This window comes from Tympanuchus pallidicinctus, unplaced genomic scaffold (genome assembly GCF_026119805.1).
Source record: "Tympanuchus pallidicinctus isolate F22 unplaced genomic scaffold, pur_lepc_1.0 scaffold20, whole genome shotgun sequence".
Taxonomy (NCBI): Eukaryota; Metazoa; Chordata; class Aves; order Galliformes; family Phasianidae; genus Tympanuchus; species Tympanuchus pallidicinctus.
The window spans coordinates 9,236,593-9,254,725 of NW_026294722.1; the positions used below are offsets into that span (position 1 = coordinate 9,236,593).

The 18,133-nt window shown below is 49.1% G+C and overlaps 1 protein-coding gene across 3 annotated transcripts in view; it reads right to left on the minus strand.

The window, feature by feature from the left end:
* Positions 1-14,708, minus strand: part of RALY (RALY heterogeneous nuclear ribonucleoprotein) — a 106,555-nt gene extending 91,847 nt beyond the window's left edge. Inside the window, exon 1 of one of the 3 annotated variants that reach the window (XM_052684156.1) lies at positions 14,611-14,708. The gene's annotated coding sequence lies outside the window, so the exon portion shown is untranslated. Of the gene's footprint in view, positions 1-14,342; positions 14,483-14,610 lie in introns of those variants that run through there. The other 2 variants (XM_052684157.1, XM_052684158.1) reach the window with 2 other exon arrangements.
* Between the last annotated feature and the right edge of the window lie 3,425 nt (positions 14,709-18,133).

An 18,133-nucleotide genomic window follows, 5' to 3' on the forward strand; every position in this document is an offset into this window, starting at 1 on the left:
CTGGAGGAAGCAAGCTTCTAAATTGAATTATCACAAAGAAATCAATTCCAGATCAAACCTCTGTGAAATTATAATTGCTTTAATGATCTGCAGGCTGGAATAGACAGGGCCCAGGGAAAGCGTCACAGACTTTTCCTCCTCAATTCATAAAGCTCCTATAGGAATCAGCCTTTGTTCACAGGGAGCATTAGTGTTTTTTAATTATGTTTTAATTTAATCTACTATTAATTTTCAATTATTGTTATTACACAGGCACTTCCTTTTCCCCAATGTGACTGCAGTGTGGGATGCTGAATGCCAACTAGCTCTGTGGCGAGCTGACAGGCAGCAGATTAGCCTTTAAAAAGAAAAAAGGCCTTCAACAACTAATGTTGATGAAGACATTCCAGCCAAACAACTGCAAAAAAATAATATAAAAAAGAGAAACAAACTCATCTGAAAAGGCTATCAGCAGCCTGCTTCACCCAGAGGCTCAAATCACTTAGGTAATGAAAGACTTCAGAGGCATGCTGTACAATTGGCATTTGACAACTACTGAAAAAAAAACCTACAATCACCCAACTCATAACATCACAGGCAGTTTAAAAATAATTATTAGCCACGGATCAAAGACATGCAGAGAAATGAAGTTTTTCTAACCCCTTTCCTCCCCAAAGATGCTGGTAGATGCCAAATTAAAAAGCAATCGAGGATACTTCCTTGATTAATTGTAACAGTAAAAATAGCTCAGGATTTTCTGCATTACACACTGGGAAGAAGAGAAGGGATGTGGCTGTGATCAGAGCTGGCTGGGACGGAAGACGGGAGCTTCTGCAAGCCATTTAATTCTTGAATTTCACATTCCAGAGATTCTACTCATCAGAAAGCTGCTGGCTCAACGGGTAGATGCTCTTTACTATGGAAATTGTCCAAGATGCCAAGGCGGAAGAGGTGGCACCTGGAAAACAGAGGACATTTCAAGCCCCATTGGCTCCCCCTGCTATTGCTGGAGATGCTCTGGGAAAGGCTCACGGGAGGGGATGGAGGTGGGCTTCGGGTCAACCTGTGCTGGCTGACAAGGCTGTGCTCCAACTGCCATGTACAGCTAGAATCACATCCAAGAACCAAACTAGCGAGACCTTCCAAAAGCAGCTTTGGATCTGACAGATTCACACACTTCCAGCATGCATTCAAAGCAAGGAATTGGGCAATTCATGGATTATGTGAAACAAAGGCCTGGGAAGCACCTTTGCTCATATAACATCATGCTGGATGAGCCCATCTGAGCGGAGACGGAGCATCGCTGCAGCAAACAAAGCTCTTGCAGCAGCACATACTCACAAACTCTTCTGGGCTGTTCCGTGGAAGAGCCTTCCTGCAGCCCTGCTTTCAGGGATTGATCTCCACCAGAACTGAGCATCTCATTGTGCTCCCATATGCTGACACTGGGCTAGGATTGACTTCCCACAGCCCAGGGAAGTGACACAGCTGATTCCCCACAAATTCAGAGCACAGAGATCACTCCACAAGTATTCAGCCATTCCATCCCCTGAAATATAAGCTCTAACTTGTGGACAGCAAAGAGCAGGGAACTTCTGGACAAGCCCAGATGAGAAAGAATAGGAAGCAGCTATTTTTCAATGAATGATAAATTACTAGGGCTACTTCACGAGGTCAGACAGTTCCTTTTGAGTAGTGTGGTCCAAACCTACAAGCTGCTGTTCCTGCTCCACTGGGGCACCATTTATCATAGAGCTTAATTCTCTACTACATTATTGCCAAATCAAAGCAGCTGTGGTGAAATCAGAAAAATAACTCCCAATTCATACCAGAACATCAGAAAGCTAAATCGGGCTCATCAGCTGTGAAAGTGTTTTTGGATCAAAAAGGCTACACAGCAAATAAAACATTCCTGAACACCTCCTTTTGTATATATCTGGTTCCCATATCGCCATTCCCCTGCAGGTAGCATGAAATGAGCTGCATTTTGGCTTGCCTGCAAGCAGTGCCTGCAGCAGGCAGCCCAGAGGCCTCAGTCTGTCCAGCACCTAACACATACCATGAGCAAGCAAAATAGCAGTGCAGATTAGCACGACCTGCCCACGATGCAGGCAGTAAGGATGGATACAGCTAAGGTTTCTTTCAGGACACCAGCAGGCTTGCCTGGCCAGTTATGTGCTCCAGCACATAAGCAATAGAGACAAAGGACAAACGTGACCTGGAGACCACACTTCCAGAGCAGTATGGACAGCCACCACAAAGATCAAGAATTCATGCTGGGTTCTATGAATTCAGCAAACTTTGAAGGCTAATAGGTCTGTTCAAGAGAGAAAGCCAACAAGTCTGGGTATCTTCAACAAGGAGAAGTACCTCCCCCGGCAGAGTGATCCCCAGCCATCCACCCTGCTCCATGCAACGTCTGCTCCAACATCCTCCTGACACAGGACCCGTGTTACCAACACTGATCTACACTCACCTGCTGACATGCTGCTCTTACACTGCCAGGCAAAGACCCATGCAAAGAGTGGGAAAAGCTTTACATCAGGCCTACAGCATCTCAGCCACTCAAGTCACTTATTACACCCACACCAGCAACGTCATGAATCACGACAAAACACTGGAGTCATAAAAGCCACCTTGCATTGGCAGTGCTGGAGGGGCTTGCTCAGCTGGGGAATTCCATCAGTCCTCTCCAGCACACAGCCAGACCGAGCAGAGACAGGAGCAGAGCCTGTGAAGTGTGGAAAGACATTGTACTGAAGCACTGACATCATTCCTACGTGGAGCAAGGCTGAAGGCACACCTATACTCCCAAGTGCAGTTCACAGAATTATAGAGTGGCCTGGGTTGAAAAGGACCACACTGCTCATCCAGTTTCAATCCCCCTTGCTATGTGCAGGGTTGCCAACTACCAGACCAGGTTGCCCAGAGCCACATCCAGCCTGGCGTGGATCTCCTGGAGTGGGTCCAGGGGTGGAGGAGAATGCATGGAGGCCACAGCACCTCTGTATGGTTATGAAACTTCTCACTATTTGTCACTTTGCCTTTCCAAGACCGCTGCCATCACCTGCATGACAGCTGGTAGCAGCAAGCAGCATAGAAACATTAAAACAATTAAAATGCACTCCAGACAGAGGAGCTGTAAAGAACTTCAAGGATTTATGCAAAGCATGAAGCATTGCCTATGGGGGCCCTGAACACAATGCTATTCCTCTTTTAACCTCAAGCCCCCTGCCTTGATCCCGTGCAGAGGGGCAGCACGCACTGTGCAGCAGAGCCTAGAAGCACCCTGTAAGTCTCTCCACATACACACAGTACAGGGCAGCAGCCCCCAGCCCCTGCTCAGGGATGTAGCAGGGTTCATCATGGGGGTCTGACAGCCAGGGCTCCTGCGGTCATATGATATGAAATGCTGAGGGGTTTTTTCCCCTGCTTTGCTGCTGGACCTCATGCTAAAACGACTGCAAGAATAAATCTCGCAGAATAAATCTTAGGAAAGGATTCCTGGAAAAGTTCAGGCAGCAAAAAGAAAGAGGGGAAGAAAGTGCTACGCTCAAATAACACGGAATTTCAAGTCATGAGAGCACTTGTTATGCAGGGGGGAACTGTTGTCTAGAAAGAGAAAAGAGTTGCCAGAAACAAGAAGAGCGCAGAGGTCTCCACGGCGAAACAGAGGTTAATGAAAAGCCTTTTACCCTGGAAAAGTAAAAAAAGAAAAAAAAAGCCAAGAGGAAAGCATGGTTTCCGATTCAGCTTCCTACCAGGCTATGCCAAATGATCACCCTGATGCACATGGAGTTTTGTCTATGGGGAACAGTGAATTGTGAGGGGACAGACAGACATGCAATACATTTCATGTACAGCTTTGAGCTGCCCACTTACATCACCTGTAAGGACCCCATTCCCCCAGATGGCTTTTGAGATGGTAAGACACACTGGTCCCAAGCAGTCCACATCAATTCTGAAGTCACAGCTCACAGCACTTTGCTGGGCACAGGGCTGACACCAGTGACCAACACAGCCTTGTGAAACCATTCTTTTTCGCATTCCTATGAGACAGAACCCACCTTTCTCACCTCCCACGTGCCTTTCAGAGGAGACAGGGTGGTACACACACAGAAAGCAGCTCTGGAAGGAGCTGCTCACCATCACTGCAGCACAGATAAAGCATGCCAGACCAAACAGTTTGACAAAGCTATCTTTAATTCCTTTAAATCAAGTATCTCATGCTAATTTGCAGCCAAATCCCCCAGTACGGGAGGCACTGCTGACATCTGTAAGGGTATGATTCCTCTTACAAGGGACAAAAAAGACCTCACAGATTAGATCTAGTGTCATAATTTATGGAGTCTCAGGAGGAGCAGGAGATCCCCTGCTTTGAGCATTGCTTCAGGAGTGGTCAGAACTACAAGCTGACCATGGAGGAACAGGCTGCTTTCTTCAGGGTCATGTTTTATACATGATACAGCACTGCAGCTTCTCTAGCACACTGCTTTGAAGAGTTATTGTTTATGAATTTGTTATTTTAATAAACTGGAGCCAGCAGGGAACACAGTATTTCTGGCTCTAAAAGCATCCTTGTACGATTTAGGTCAAAATAATCCACATGTTCTGAGTTAAATCAAAGCACACCTCTTCTCACACATTCAGGAAGGAACAGAGAATGCCAGCAGCAGGACAGGGCTGGCAAAACGACCCAGCAGCACACTGGAGCTGCTGCTGCTGCAGGCTAATGGGAATAGTCTTGGTGGGGCCCTCAAACCACAGACATTCCTCCCAGCTCTACTAACAGCTTGCACCCATGCTTGGGTGCCAGGGAAATTATGCTAATGGTTCAAGTGCAGGATTTGAGATGCAGCCTGGGCTTGAATTCCTACCCATCCTGCCATTACAAGCATGCTTGATGCAGAGCCACCTGCCTCCAGATGCCATACAAACACTGCTCTGGTTGCATGGCTTTCCTGACAATGCCCAGACCAGCAGCTGGGAGAGGTTGCAGGTTCCTCCAAACAAGCCACTGTCCAACCTCAGCCCAAGATCCACTGCAGATATGTCCCATACCAGCACTGACAGAGGCACTGAGGGGGGCTCCATGCACATATTGGGAATCTGGCTCCCAACAGAGCTGAAAGACAGCTGTGAGCATCACAGCAGTAAGGGACAGCTTTCTCAATAACATCAGAACACCAAAAATTAGGTATTTCAGCACAAGACCATCAAATCAGAGGTCCCCATTAGGGAAAAACCAAACCCAGCATCTGTAAAGAATGGACTTGCGTTTCAAACCAGGTACAGCAATGGTCACTTATCCATGACTACATGTCCTGATGAAAGCAACTACAAACAAACCTGTTCTCCTCCAAACTCTGTGGCTATTAGCAGTGTCTCAGCTCAGCCTTAACCCCTCTCCTCCAATCTAACTCCAAATTTACATGAAAATAGCATAGGCTTGATGGAGCTGCTGGAAGGTTCAGACAGGCTCAGTCCCCTAGAAGGGCAAAGCTGCAACACAACAAAATGCACTGACTGCCTTAGAAACATTCAAGTTCTCTCGTTTTGATCAAAACCAGCATTTCATTTCTTATGTAGATGCCAGACAGGGAACAGCATTCTTCACCTCCTTTCTCATGCTCAGAAAACAAGGATTTTTATACCCTGCCTTTAGAATCAAGCCAGGAGAAAATTGCAAACCATTTCAGCGTCTCTATTTGCTTTGTAACCAGAATAGATGAGAGCCACCTGACAGCTCTGGGGACTCCACTTCTGTGCCTGTGCATAAACCAGAGACAGCAGCACGGCAAGATTTCTGCACAGCTCAGATCTCTGCCTTTATTTTTAAACTGCTACTGTCACCACAGCATCTCAGTTCACCTTTTGCCCAAAACAAATTGAACAGATTTCCCAGAGGGTCTCCTGACTCACCAGCACATTCTCCCTTTAAAGGTCAAAAAAATATGTAGCAACAATAGGGATTTCATTAGTTTCCTCTTAGTTTCAGTCAGTCAGCAGGGACTTAAAGAGAGATTGGTTGCACTCAGGAGCTTCCCTAACGATGCACACTTCATCTTATTTAGGATGAAGGGAAAGAGCAGCCATAGGAAACATCTCTCCCCTTTTCTTCCAGCTGAGCACAGCCAGGGAGCACTTAGCGAGGTGGTCTCTCCAGCAGAGATCAGGACAGAGTCTGTCCTGAGCCAACTCCATGTGCTCAGTTCACATATTACACACTAAGATTCCAGCTAGAACACCTGCACAGGATGTGCAGATGTTTTTTTCCTCCAATTTCTCTCCAAGTGCTTCCTTCGTGTCTCTGTTCCAAGCAACTCCATGAAGCCCTGCACTGGTGCCTGTTACTACCCCTCTCCATCTCCAGGACCAATGCTCCTAAATTGATGACAGCCAAGGCTGCATTAGTGCTCCCCACCTACCTGCATGCATTGCTCACAAGGACCTGCTTGCTGCTGAGGTCCTCAAGTCCTAACTACTCATCCAGCAGCATAAATGTGCAGAACTTCACACCCGGTTCTGAGACTCTCAGCAAACAGGCAGCGCTTGGGATGCCTCTCAACTGCTGAAGGATGAAATAACAGGTACAGCCCTTCTTTCATCCCAGACGTTTCTTGATAGTCTTGTAGAACAAGCAGATCAGCTTTAGTACTAGAGATATCTTCCACCACACTGGATCGTTTGAGGACATTCCTACACCCATCTTCATCTGCTCTGATCCTCATCTGCTACCATTTCCATTCATGACTGCTCACAAGGTCGCCTCACCTGGGATTAGAAATTCAGGTTGCAGAGACACTATTTGAAGGCTCCCTGGGAGAGGAAACTTTGAAGTTCCCTCTTCAGTTTTAAAATAAACCACAGGTCCTCTATTTATCCATTTTCAATGGATGCTTAGAGTCCCATGGGGTCACATTCCCAAGTTTTTGTTCTGCATCTGAAAGAACCAGTCTCTGCATCCCCACACAGCTTCAAGAGGTAAGAACTGCAGAACATGTAGAAGCCCAGTGGGCTGGCTTGAGTCACCATCTGCCAGGGCTGGAGGCAAACAAAGCTCAGAGGACACAGCTCCAGTGGGAGACGAGCAGTAGCCCTATCTGTGATCCCCGCTGCTTTCACCGTAACACAGCACTTCCCACAGGACAAACACATCTGTCCCTGGCACCACGTCCATCAAAGCAAAAAGGGAGACTCAGTGCTACATTGCATTCCTGACGTGCTTCTGGGCAAGACAAGTTGTTTGTTTTCAACTCATTTCATCCTCCACCAACAGAACCTAAGCGAGAAAAGGTCACCAAATACCAGAACAAGATTGGCTGGGGGTGGGGAGAGGAGGAGGAGGGAGAGTGATTTGTGTTTTAATAACTCCAGCAGCAGAAGCACAGACACGCTCTTTATTCAGAGCAAAGCAAAAGGCATCTGCTAGACGTGCAGCACAGAAGCGTTCAGTATTTTTGAACCGTAAGGCTAATGTGATGTGACACTCCATCAACCCCTGACACACAGCGTACATTCATCTTTCATCAACAAGGCTCCTCGCAGCACGTGGAGAGGAGAACACTTTACCTGCATGCAGGTCCCCCCGGGGCTGTGCCCTCGGCAGGGCTCCAACAGAGGCAGCACGTGGCCGTCCTCCCCATCACTGCAGGAAGGGAATGCTGTCAGCTCGGGTCTTTGTAAAGGGATGAGCATGCATCTGACCTACATAGCACACAGATGTGAGTGGCCTTACGCTGCGTGCCATGCGTTTGTGTGCAAAAAAAAAAGATATTAAGCACCACCTGCTTTGCCTGGAAAAGCATGTGAAGAAAAGGCAGCCGTGCATAGGAAGGCTGCGCAGGGTTTTAAATGGGAGCTCAGTATTGCCACTTCTCTCCCTTATTACACCTTTCTCTCTACAGGTGATTTTGGTACTGTTGTACCTAGGCTGAAAGCATCACGAGCAGCCTAGTGATGCTGCACACCCAGCCATGTGCTCAAGGCAGCTTCAGAACCTCCCAGCGCCCTTCGAGTATTGCAATAACTCCAACTCTCATTCTGGTGTCCCCTCTTTCCCAAAAGAAAGCCCAAGCACAGGTCACCCTGCCAGCAGCAGGTGTTTGTTCCTGCATAAAGAGTTTTATGTTGAGAAAAAAGGTAGGAGAATAAGCAGATACAGCAATATAAGATAAAACTGGTGCTGTCCTGGCAGAGTAGCCGTGCTCCTACACAAGGTAGGCTTCTAGCAGAGCGTCATCTCCTTGCAAGCCAATGCTAAGCCCTGCTAAAATGACTGCTATGCTCCTGTGCTAAATGTCACATGCCACGCATTGCTGAGGCTCCCAGCTCCTCCACGACGAAAGGAACCAGGACAGGACGAAGCTACAAGGATGGAGAAAGGCAGGGAAAGGCAGGAGAGCTAGAAAGCTGGGCTTGGGCATAGAGAGCTCCCCAGCTTCGCCCGTACACCAGGTAGGGTGAAGGGGGGGGAGGAGAGCCGAGAGAGCAGCAGAGCAAACCTCCAGGAGGGTGAGCTGGCATCATTCCCAACTCCACTACCACCAAGGTCAGGCGCAGTCACATGCCCTCCTACCTCTTATCTATTTAGAGCCTAAACTCCAGAGCCACAGCTCCTTCTCGCTGGATCTGGACACGGATCCTCAGATACTACTGTACTGCATGCAAAGATAGGAACGTAAGGCCTCCAAGACTGTTGGTACCGAGTCAAATGATAAAGACTGCAAATGGAAATAAAATTAAAGGAATAAACAAGAACAAGCAGATTAATCACTTTGCATTTATTTTACCAGCTACTCTTTAGCCTACTTGCTAGAGACTCCCCTTTCTCACGACACCAAGGCTCTGGAGATAAAATAAATAAATCTGAGGGTCAGAAGAAAAGCCTCATCTTGGCTGGGATTTCATAAGCCAGCCAGCAGCAGCCCTCACTCCCTGCACCAGCATCCACCCAGCACCAGCCCAGTGGCCTAAGCTCCCTAAAGCAGGCTCCTTTCTCAAACATACAACAGCTCGGGCTGGAAAGGACCTTCGAGATAATTTAGTTCCAATCCTTCTGCCATGGACAGTGTTGTCTAGTTTTCAGTTGCTGAGCCACAATCCCCTGCACCGCTTCCTCACAACAAGCCATAAAATATAGATGTTTACACTGCACAAGGCTAGAATCTATCAATTCCGAGGTCATTGTTTTTTCCCCCCGTCTTGCAAAGCAGTACTTGAGCAGACATACATCATCAGCTGGAAGCGCACAAAATGGGTTGGTGGTGTGACACCTACAAACTGAAATGATAATAAAAGCAGCGGGTGCAGAGCAGAGCCTGCCTCACCTGTGCACATCCCCATGCATCCCCCTATAGCCCCCTCAGAGCTGAGGGAAGACAGGCCAGCAGCTCTTAGGTTGCTCTGGAAGCGGACACCCAGATGGGGCGCTCCATTCTCTGGCAGTGCCCACCCCTTCGTTTGGGGAAGGCAGGTAATTTACAATACACTTTGTGCAACGTTTGCTGACAGAACGCAGATGAAGGACTATCCCTCATGATCAGTGTTCGAGCCCATCTTCAAAGTGATTTGAAAATAATCTGCCCAAAATAAACAAGCAGACAGGTCCCAGGAGCTGGGTAGGAGCTGACAGCAATTGCTTTTTTCCCCTAATGCCAACTGAAGGCAGCCAACAGCCCAGCACAGGGGCGCTGAGCCCTTCCTGCTAGGCATGCGAGCGGGGCAAGAGACCCAATTTAATTTCTTCCACAGAACAACGTTAATTAAAACCTCCTAAGCCCTTCCTGTTCCTCTCCTGCCACCAGGTGTGATTCTGCTCATAGGAAGCATTCCCAAGCCACGGCTTATTACCAGCACCTCCCTGAAAATACTACATGCACTGTAGCAGAGCAGCTGGGAGCCCATTTGCAGTTAAGTACTGCCCCTCATTACCAGGAAAGAAGAGCCATGCCCACTTCTGATGCTCATCTGTAGCAGCAGTTGCTCCCCATATGCTATCAAAGCTGTTCACTGGTGTGGGCTTCTCATGGAATCCTGTAGCAGTTCACCTCCAGCAGCTTCTTCACCATCCCCTGTGCCCCACATAGCTGCTGGAAGGAAGCAATGCACCTGGGCTGTGAGAGTACCTGCATCAGAACTTTCCCAGTAGTTCTATAGACACTGAAGTTTCCAAACTGGTTCCACTCCTGCACTGCAATCTGCAGAAATGGCTCCTGTGCCTGCAGGGAAACACCAGGACGTGGGCAGCTACTGGGGAGCATAAGCACAAGGCAAAGTTCTACTGCTTCACTGAAATGAATAAGCATGATTCAGAGTAAATTCAGTAACGAGAGCGAAAAGAACAAAGCCTAAGTGGCTGGAGAGGCTCAAGAGGATTTCTGTGGTGCTTACAGCCATTACAAACTCCAGAAAGCAGCCCTGCCATGCTGTATCTCCTGCAGCACATTGCCCCAGTTGAGCACACAGTCCCCACATGGAGCCAGCAGCAGCACCTGCCCCTCACCTTCACCCACATGTGGGGCTCACACTGACCCCCCTCCAAGCCAAGGCCCTCCCCTTACATAGGGCAGCCAGCAAAACCAGTGCATCCCACATCCTGAAGGAACACTTTTCTCACAAGTCCTCCCCAAACGGCTTCCCAGAAGACTTTGCTAAATGCAGGAAGAAAGAGGAGATTAAAACTGCCTGAGAAAGGCAGCAGAAGCCACGTGAGGAGTGCAGCAGCCATACACCCCCTGCCTGGTGCCCTTTACCGCTCCAGTCCTGAGCTCAGGAACCTGCTCATAAATCGCAGCATCCACCTGCTCCCAGCTTCCAGAGCGAGCCATCATTCACATAGAAGCCACCCACATTTCTGGGTTTCAGTACATCCACAGAAAGGCACAGATCCCCGCATAGGACGACATCCTCCCCCCAGGGACAGTGGACCCAGCAGGACACAACTGCTCCATCTCAGCACAGCAGGGGATGTGCTCAGCTGTCTCAACCACTGCATCCCACCTGCCCGTCCCTCTGCAGCATGCAGCGGCAACCACAAGATGAATTCACGTTCATTCCTACCGTGGCTGCATTTGCCTGAACATGAGCTGCTTGTAAAGGCATCAGATAATGCTCTGCCACTTTCCAGCCCCTACTGCTCCAAACCATGCCACACCATGGAATGGCTGAATTCATGCTGACAAAGCCCATGGGCATCTCTGCTGCTTACCTCTTCTATGTAGCCCTCTTCTATGAAAAAACAACTAACACTGTGCTTTCTGTTTTAAAAACAGACTCTTCAGAAATAATAATATAAAAATAAAAAAAAGACAACTGCAAGGCAACTGGTTGAGACTACAAAAGGTTATGTTAAGAAATAGACTGTTGGAGGAGCAGAAATGCTACTGGAACCAGTGCCTGGCCTCTGCACATGGCCCCTGAAATCAGTGGGGCAACCTTCCCTTCCCTGTAAAGCCAAGGACCAAGCCTCACCTCACATATAGCTTACTGCAAGCCAGCATTCTGTTTCAACATATTGAAAAGAGTACTGGCTTAAGAAAATGCTATTTGGTGCCACAGGAGCAGGACCCAAGCCTTCTCAGGGAAGCAGCAGAAGCTGCACTCCTGTATTTGGAGTGTCAGCTCCCATGCCTTCCCCTATGGGAAGGTAGTGACCTCAGTAGGGAGCGTGGCAGCACTGGTTGTGTCAGAGCTACACAGGAGCCAAAGCTATGACTCATGCTGCCCTTATAGCCTTCCCATGGACATCCAGAGCAGAGGCAGGCACGCAGCACAAGTAGGAGGGCAGAGCTCCCGAGATGCCTCCTCCTCTTCCATACAGCTCTGGACCACGTTAATAGGGCCGATGCTGTTACAAGACTGTGAGGTTTTCCTGAGAGGGAAACTGTTCTCATTTTAAGAAAAAGATGTCATCACCAGCATTCCTCAAACTGAAGACCTCAGCAGGAGCTTACAAAACTGCAGAATGCAGGAACACACTTCTTGCTGTCTGTGCTGAAGCATCCCAGTGGTGTCCTCCACATCCCCAGCTCAGGCTGCAGCTCCACAGATGCACTTTCTGCTGTAGGCTGGCAGCCACCGGATGCTAACTGCCATCGTTCTCAGCTGCAGGGAACACCAGAAGCCACAAGAAGAGCTTTAGATTGGCTATTAGCATGCATATTTCTTGTTTCCATGCAAACTGTGGATTCCCTTGGATGTGCAAAAGAAAGCAGTCTTTGCTCATTGTTACAAGCCTGTGCCTTCAGAAGTGCAGTATTTTAGATGCAGAATTGGACGCTGTATGCAGCTGTCAATCCCTGCCCTGGTGTCACCTCTCTTCTGCCCCTCGTAAAGTACACACAATTAATTTTGTAACAGAGATGCAGCTAGCAAACACCTGCCCTGCTAATTAAATACACACTCATGTTAGTGAGAAGCTCTAACGTGACTTACTTGATTCAAACAGAAACAGGTAGGCTAGGACTGGTGGATAAAATAAAAATAGACACAGTTCACACAACTGCAAGGAAGGCAGCAACATCCCTGTGCACAACAGCAGAATCAACTTAATCGCAAATGACAACTTCTGAAAGCCTTTGCTTTGGATTCATCCTTGCTATTTTTCTAGGCCAGCTGGAAAACAAAAGCTTTGTCTTCTTAAAATGCAATCGCCTGAGGCACCTCTAAAAAAAGTGACATAACTCAGGTCTGAAAAATGCCTACTGGGTTTCAGATTCTCCTAAGAGGCTCTTCGCTGTTCAGCTTGATTCAGATTACCCACATCAGCGTGAACTCCACAGATTCAGCCTCGGCTGCAGGCACAGGTATGAAAAATCATCCTAAACGTGTGCTTTTTAAGTGATACAATTAAAGCTCTGCAGTTATAAAAAGCCAACTTGGTATTGATCTGATGCTTCCTCCCCCTCTGCAGGTGTGTGAATGCCTCACCAACCCCTGGTGTCAGTTATTCTCAAGTTACCCCTGCTCAGTGCACTTTCTTCCAGCATGCTTTTCTGGTGTTTTCAGTCTTTCCAGCACAGACCTCAAGCTGTGACTGAACAAGTGGAAGTACAGGAATCATAACTTGAGCCCAAAGCTGGGCTCATGATGCTTCTATCCCTACAAGGCTTCCTCATTGCAGTCACTGTGGAAGAAATGCCTTCACGCTCTCCAAAAACCACAAACCCCGTACCACACAGAACAGCAAAGTGTGAAGGGGATAAGAAAAGAAAAGCCACAATTCACTTCAAGGTAAACACAGCCCTTCCCAATGCATGCAGTTAACACACATAGTCCTGTGTAACCCCAAGCACCTGCAGGATGTCAGATGTTTTATTTCCAGACATTCTCCTCGAGCAGACGCAGGTTTGCTTCTAGGTCTGAGAGCTCCTCATGCAGCCATCAGACAGGAACACACACCAGAAGTTCCGCTCCCTTCGTTAAAGCATTTGAGATGCAGGCAGCTGGCAGCTCTCAGAACTGAAAACACATCAGGTTCTGATCCTTCAGAAAGATCCATTCCCATCGCTTATTCCAGGTAGCTGCTCTTCTCCAAGAGCTTCACTCTTCTCTTTACAACTCCGAAATAAAACCTTCTGCCCGCCCTCACTGCCACACATCTGCCTCTTCTAAAGAAAGCGATGCTTTGGATACTCACCTTCCTTTGCCGAGCTGTTCCCCACACGGCAGCACTGCCCCACCAGCAGTGAGTGCTCCCTCCTGCCACCCCTCTTACCACCTGCACCCAGCAAAGCTCAGCTAAGCCAAACCCAGAGCAGGGAACTCCACGAGATGCCGTCACAACAGATGCTGTGGGACAGCCCGAGGGTCTGCCATGCCATGGGCTCCTCACTCTGGGATAACCGGATAAAGGCAGCCCCTCCGCGTTACACATCCACGGCATCCCCGTCCGTTTTGCTTAGAAATACTCTTACTCCCCTCCCAACCCCTCGCCTTAGAGAACAGCAGAAAAAGACCAAAACAAAAAACAAAACAAAACAAACAAAAAAGAGAACAGCAAGGAGCCCAAATCGGAACGAAGTGCAGAAGGACAGAGTGGGCAAAGCGCGGGTGGGAGCGGTACTGCGGGCAGGGAGGGAGGCGGCGGGGTCCGCACTCGCAGCGCAGCCGGCGCGGGGGTCCCGCAGCACCGCAGCGCACGGCCCGGGGCCGCAGCTCCGCTCGGGGGCCGCTCCCTCCCAGCCCGACTCAGGGCGCTGCGGGAGGGGAGAGACATTTTCCTTTTCTCCCTTCAAAAAGCACGCGGACGCTGCGACTTCGCTTTTCGCTAGAGTCGGGGTAGGGCCACCAGAAGGCGGAGCGGCTGCCCGAGGAACGCTACGGACGGAAACAACCCAGAACCACAACGGGCAGATACATACAGACGCTCATCCGCGCTGCTCCCCACGCCGACCCGCCCGGAACCGCGCAGCCACAACTCAGCGCCCGCGCACCGAGAGCGCGAAGTTGGTCCTCCTGCCGATGCCGGCACCGCCGCGCTTCTTTTCCCCCAATTAACACCGGGGAAAAAACTCACAAGATGAAGAAAAAAAGAAAGAATCAGTAAAATAATAACCGATGGAAGACTGGAGAAAAAAAAAAAAAAAAAAGAGAGAGAAAAAAGAAAAGAGAAAAAAAAAGCGAACTCACGTGCAGCAAAACCCCCGTTTCCAGCGGGACGCCCGGTAGGACGCGCAGCAGCACTGCCCGCGCCGAAGGAGGAGGAAGAAGAGGAGGAGGAGGAGCAGAGCCCGCCCCGCCCCGCCGCTCCCTCACCTCCCGCCGGTCGAACCACGGCTGCGCGGCGCGGTAGAGGCTGCCTGCGCTGCCTGCGCTGCCGCCCCGGTGCTCGGCGAGGATCGCTGCTCCCTGTGCTCGCAGCGCAGCCCGGCTCCGCCCGCCGCCCAGGGATGAGCCCGAGGAGTCCGACAGCGGTTCCGGCGGTGCTCGGGTGTTTCCCGTCCCCTCCTCCTCACCGGCTATGCTCTGCTCGTCTGCTTCGCGTGCTCACAGATTGATCTCAGCGATCAGGTGTTTTCTTGCCAAAAGAGTTTCACAGAATCACGGACTCACTGAAGTTCTACACCTCCAGGCCTGGCGACTCCACCACCTCATCCACCCCAATCCCTCCTGGAAGGAGCTCTTTCGTATCCACACCCACCCCGGTGCAGCTCGAGGCCATCTCCCCTGAGACCCCACCTCACAGCAGCCTCTGTCAGGCAGCGGTAGGCTGAGCAGCCCCGCTCCTTCAGCTGCTCCCCATCGCTCTTTTCCTTGTCCCTTTGCCTTCTCTTATCCTTCTCTGCGCACTCCAGCATCTCGGTGTCCTTCCCGTAGCAAGGAGCCCAAATCAAACCCATCCAAGCTTCAGCTCTTCCCCTGCAGAACGGACCGCCACGGAAGGGAAAGACACGACTGCACCAGCTTCCCAGCAGCACGTGTTGGCTTTTCCACAGCAAACAGCCTCCTGCTGGGGCTTCCCTTCCCAGGACAGATCGCCTCTCATGGGGAAGAGATAGTGCAGCAGTGCGTGTCCTGGGCATAGCGGCTGCCAGCTTCCCCCCCTGGGAGGTGGAAGTGCATCTACAAACCTCTGTGCAGCTATGCAACAGCATTTCAGAATCACTTAGCAATAATTCAGCTTTTTGAGCAAAAGCCACCACCATCAAAAGCCCTGTAACATCCCCGCACTCCTACAGAGGCAGGTGCTGTTCATATTAGTCCAGAATTAAACTTCCTTCTAAACCAGCTCTACCTGACTTTCTTTAAGGTCTTATTTATTACAGCTTAACAATTACTTTAAAGATGATGGGTGGGAAGCAATACAAAAGCATCTTTCATTATTCATTAAGGACAAACGATGCAGGGGTTTTGGAAGGGAATGGAGAGTACACACACTTTTCTGCACTTAAAACAATTATTCCTTATTAATAACCCTGCAAAAAGGTGTCCCACAGAGAGCTGCAGTTTGGATGCTTTTGAAGCTGAGCCTCTTGATCACAAAAAGAATTACACTTCCTCTGTGACATTCCTGAGCAGAGAGCCTTCTAAATGTTTTGCTGTGTTGTTTTTTAGCTCTTAAAAATGTTTAGGTGTGAGTTCTGAGGTCTGTCACCCTCACGGAGTGGGAAAGTATTGCAGAGGTTATCGTGGAAGTCAAGACCCAGCATGAGAAGAAAAAACTACAGCCTTGCACAGCAAACCCACAGCAGGGTTGGGAAGAAGACTGAGGATCCCCAGAGCCCCAGGAGAATTCAAGTTGCAAGGGACTGTGGTGCAGCCCACCCTGTGCCCATTGGAGCCCAGCCACCCATCTGCTGTATCACTGTTTTACAAAGACCCCCATCCAGCCCTTGATATTCCAACTTGGATGCCAGGATGCTGTGCCACATCACAGTCATCACCAGCCCCAAGGGGAATGGCACCCATGGTGTAGGGTGGGATCTTGATGTAGAAGAGCAGATAATGCTCCTCATCCACATCTGCCCCCAGCATGGGCAAGAATGGGTGGTTAGGGAAATGTGAGCTGCAGAGCTGGGGGTTTGCTTGGGGCTGCATGGCTGCTGGAGCTCTGCTAAGTGGTCACTGCCTGCTGAAACCCCCTGAAGAAAGCAAGCTGTGTCCTAGAAAGGAGGTGAGCACTTCTTTTTATCCACATGGATTGCTTGTCCTGGATGCTGAGTGCATGGCTATGAGCCCTTCAGACAATTAATTCTCTCACCACACTCTCCCCATAGCCCTATTCAGTCTCCTACACTTGATTTTTGTGCAGGGAGCTAGAGAAAGGACAGTGGTTTTCTTTTTTTCTTTCTCTCTCTCTTTTTTTTTTTCTTCAGTTTTTCTTTTTTTTCCTTTTTTTTTTCTTCAGTTTTTAATAAATTTTTCATTTTGTTCTGCCAGTACAGAAAGAATAACAAGCAACAGTGTCAACACAGAAAGAATTTTCTCCGAAGTCACACCGTGGCTGATCTGCAGCAACAATAATAGATTTTATGAATCCCACAGCAGAGAATTGCTGGGCTGGGGTGCAGTCTCAGAGGGTCCTCAGTAATTTGTGCTTTCCACACCAGGAAGCTCTGCTCTGAGCAGCTATTTAAAGAGCACGAATAAATTAACTTGCTGCAAAAGTGGATTCCTAATAAAAGACAAACAAAAAAATATATGTGCGCTCTGTGTTGTTTAAAGAGAAGATGTTGCCCATTCCTTCTTGCTCGGCTGCTGGCAGGGGCTGAGAACCACAGCTGGACTGCACAGGCTTTGGGTTTTGCCTGCTGTTTGCAGTCCTGCTGGAGTCATGCTTCACAGAGTCTGCCCTAGCAATGGCTTTGCTTCCAAGTGTGAGCAAAGTTCTCTTTCCATATGTCTTTTTTTTTTTCCTTTCTATTTTTTTGCAGGAGGTGTTAACACCAATTTGTGAGCTCAGTGGGATGACAGAGGCAGGTGAACAACACTGACCTTGGAACTTAGTGCTGCCAGATCTCTTTTTCCATCCCATCTAAAAGCAATAAAAGGATGTTGGAAATGGGTTGGAGAGGGGTGGAACAGGGGCTCATCCAACTCCGTGTTAACAGAGAAACACTCAGAGAGCAGCACCTCAAAAAGCAGCTGTTTGTGGCGTGGCCCTGCTGTATGCACACAGCCATCCTCATGGGGGAGGGCTGCAGCTGAAGATGGTCTGAAAACAAAACCTGCACTTATTTTCATGTGTTTTCTTAGCATCGCCAAAGATACTCTTAAACACTCTCTCCTCCTCACCAACATACTCAGCAACTCATAAGCTGTGAACGTGAGAGCAGAAACAGGATTCTCTCTAAAGAGAGCAAAAAACAATGAGCGTGGTGGGGAGTGAGGAGCACATAAAGAATGTCACTGTGAAATGCCATTCAAAATGAACCTCTTTGCCTAGATTTGGGAGGTTAAACAACTGAGCTGAGAACGTTTCTTTTCAGAAAGCTTAACTCGTTGTAGGCCACTGTGCTTTTTTGGTCTAGAAAACTGCCCAGCTCTAATAGCAGTAAATTTTTATGAGCTGTAATGTGAAGGCGATGGGTTTCAATGGCAGAGCTGAGGGAGGGAGCAGAAGTGCTGGTAGCGTGTGGCAAGCATGGCTGCACGGGTAGCTCTTCTCCATTGGGGGGGACCAATAGATCTGTCACCAGGACAGGGATCAGCA